This window comes from Olea europaea, unplaced genomic scaffold (genome assembly GCF_002742605.1).
Source record: "Olea europaea var. sylvestris unplaced genomic scaffold, O_europaea_v1 scaffold13340, whole genome shotgun sequence".
Classification (NCBI taxonomy): domain Eukaryota; kingdom Viridiplantae; phylum Streptophyta; class Magnoliopsida; order Lamiales; family Oleaceae; genus Olea; species Olea europaea.
Window position 1 is genome coordinate 1 of NW_019230826.1, and position 3041 is coordinate 3041.

The 3041-nt window shown below is 33.4% G+C and overlaps 1 long non-coding RNA gene across 4 annotated transcripts; it reads right to left on the minus strand.

Moving 5' to 3' along the window:
* Positions 1 to 130: 130 nt before the first annotated feature.
* On the minus strand, positions 131 to 3024 carry LOC111375089. Of its 4 annotated transcripts, none has more exons than XR_002699256.1 (8): positions 2987 to 3024; positions 2246 to 2467; positions 1924 to 1992; positions 1797 to 1845; positions 1306 to 1471; positions 1023 to 1052; positions 804 to 882; positions 131 to 371 (listed from the first exon to the last, which is right to left on the minus strand). It is a non-coding gene; the product is annotated as an uncharacterized LOC111375089 (long non-coding RNA). The 4 variants fall into 4 exon arrangements; XR_002699255.1 differs by having other exon boundaries at positions 1023 to 1057; XR_002699254.1 differs by lacking the exon at positions 1023 to 1052.
* Between the last annotated feature and the right edge of the window lie 17 nt (positions 3025 to 3041).

Sequence of the window (3041 nt, forward strand, 5' to 3'; positions counted from 1 at the left end):
AACTTTAATCAGTTCAAAGGCTTTATGTTTTACGTGCTATTTGATTCGTGGGGTCCACTAAAATATTTCAGCAGAAGGCCATGTGGGCTTTTAATTAGTTATTAGCGCTTTTTCGAATTTTTTACTCAAATAGGAAAAACTAATAATTAATTTACAAACTACAAAATTAATTATGGAAGTTGTTGAATTTCACAAAGATCATAAATTTATGAACTTAAAAAAAAAAAATTTAATTATGCAAGATGGCCCATTCGAGTCCACATACAGGCTGCCCGTATTTGTGCTCATGCGGCTTGTAGGCTGCCCCCGGACTCGGGTATAATCTAATTTTTCGAGTCGAGCCATAAGCCGCTCCAGCTCTTTCGCCACCACTACACAGATGTTTATGCATGGTATTATTAAAGCATTTCATATGAAATCCTACCACCAAGATTAGGAGTTCAAGTATGATTAGACAGAGTATAGTGAATTACTCAAATGGTTACTAAACTTTGTAAAAAGTTTACAAGGGATCACTGAACTTTAAAAATCATCAAAATCATCACTGAACTTTGCAAAAGATTTTCACGGGATCCCTAACCCAAACCCTAATAAATTGATCCATGTTTTTATTTCATTCGATGTAGAATTTTTATCCCTTAACATATAAGTCTTATTCTGTGAAGAAAATGGAGAAGGAATTATGAACCCCAAAAGTCTTAAAAGATCCCTTTAAACAAAAATGTAAAAAGAAAAGGAAAGAATTCGAATAAAATGAAAATGGGGATATACAAACGGAGGATGCAAGATTAAGAGACATAAACCTGCTGTTTGGTTGAGTTGTTAATGCGTTCGGCACAAAACCCCAATAAAATCCTAGCCAGCCATCACAAGACACCATACCTAAATCGCATTGTTTAGTGAATGATTAGCAACTTCTAGCTGGAAACTTCGAGATTGCAATTTCATTTAATTATATCACATTCTAATCATCTGTGACTATATACAACTAACAAGACTTAGACGCAATGGCAAAACTGTACCAGTATCATAATCTCTGACTGCTTTTTGAGCTGATCTGATGCAAGTCACAATGATGGCGTATAAGAATGTGTTTATTGCTGTATTGTGTAAACATGTGTCGGTCTCGTGTTTAAGTAAATTTTCCCACTTATGAGGTATCTTTCAATCACTGCTCAATTATGTACTTGTCTATTTTTGTACCTTGTATCTATAGCTTTAAGTTTACCATTTTCGTCTTCTTCCATTTCTACTCTGAGAAACGTGAAATTGATGAAATAGTTAATGGGCTTAGTATTACAATACCTGAAATGGCATCCAAAATTGTCTTGTAAGGAGTACCCTTCATTTGCATTTGTCCCCTGTGTCTAGAAGATAGCATGCGTGTGTGGCTATTGTGGCTGAGATCAAGGCTGTTGCCATGGATGTTTCTGTCATATTTTGACATTTCTCAGGCAGAGCCTTCTTCAGCCTGGCATTCAGAACAGATTTAGAGTTAGAGATACTTTGGACTTGGAGCATGTTTGGCTAAACTAAAAAATTCACTTTTAAGTAGAGGTGTGTTAAAATAAAGAATATTTTTACTGGTCAATGTGAGAAATAAGTTATTTATTTTGTAAAAGTTGCATATTTAGAAACAAACTTGTACTTCTTTTTAAAGCTTCGCTAAACGTTCTCTTATTCAAACCTAAATAAAAATTAATTGGGTAAATTGCTAAAAAAGTAATCTCATAAGTCAAAAACACAAAAATTGACTGCAATTTAAGGAGGAATTCCAATAAGAGAAGGTCCTAAACCATTATAAAAGGATGCTACTCCTTCCTCTCTCAACATGTTCAAGGCCACCTGAGAAGAGTGCATAGAATTTATTATCAAATGGGGAAAGTCTTTGTGCTACAAATGGCATAAATCAAATAGCTTTACCTTTGACATTGTTTTATATCCAGGTTCAACAGCCAACCTTAACCTAAGGACATCTAGAGGATATGTAACCTACAAAGACAAAATATCTGAAGATATAAAAAATTGATGTAAGTAAATAAACTTGGTTTTTGTTCATGTTTGTTCTAAGAGAGAAATGGAGTGATCCTGAATAACATTGTAGACGTCAAATTCTTGCTTTGTGTTCTCAAGAAGCTCCCATGGGCCTCTAGTGCCACTTAAGTAATTTGTACTAATTGAAAAACTCACACCAAGAATCTAACAAGACCTAGTTTTTAGTCTCTTTATCTCTTTTGTAACTTACAAAAGTTGAAGTCATGCCAGCACAAGCACCTGCTGCAAATCTTCCAGTTACAGAAAGATCGCCGTCATTTAGTTGAAAAAGTTTCTGGAAAATGAAACAGCAATTTGTCATATAAATGCAAATTTCATATGATGCTATACTTCTTTTAGAAGATAGTTTCACCATCCCCTTGTATGTTTCATAGGCAAACTGGGCGGCGCTATAAGGTATGATCTGTATCACCTAGAGTATTAAAGAGGAAAAAAAGAACAAAAAGTTACCAACAGTTTCAACTCAATGAAATATTTAACCACATCTAGAATCATTGAATGGCTGCAGAAAAAAGCTCTTACTTGACAAGGTATGTTTGATTGTAAGCATGAAATTTACATGAAAAGAAAATAAATTCTAGATAATTAATTTGTCTAGAACTTATTTGCATGAAAATTGTCAATTAAATGTGTTTGATTTATTTATTTTTCAACCTAGTAGGTATTATATTTGTCCATTTTTTATTAGTGGATAGATGAGAAAAAGAGGAGGTAGATGAGAGAGAGAGAGAATTACATGGAAAATAAAAACTCACTCTCCCTAAAGAAAACATGAAAATATGGACATATGACCAAAAGTGAAAAAATATTTTCCATAGAAAAAAATATCAATCAAATAGAAGAAAAGTAGGAATTTGGTTGAAAAAGTGATATTTTCCATAAAAAATATTGACTTTCAAACATACCTTAAGAGAAAAAAGGAACAGCATACCTAGGGAAGATTCCTTCCCAGTATCCCTTAATTCCTTCATCCTTCCCAATTAGTG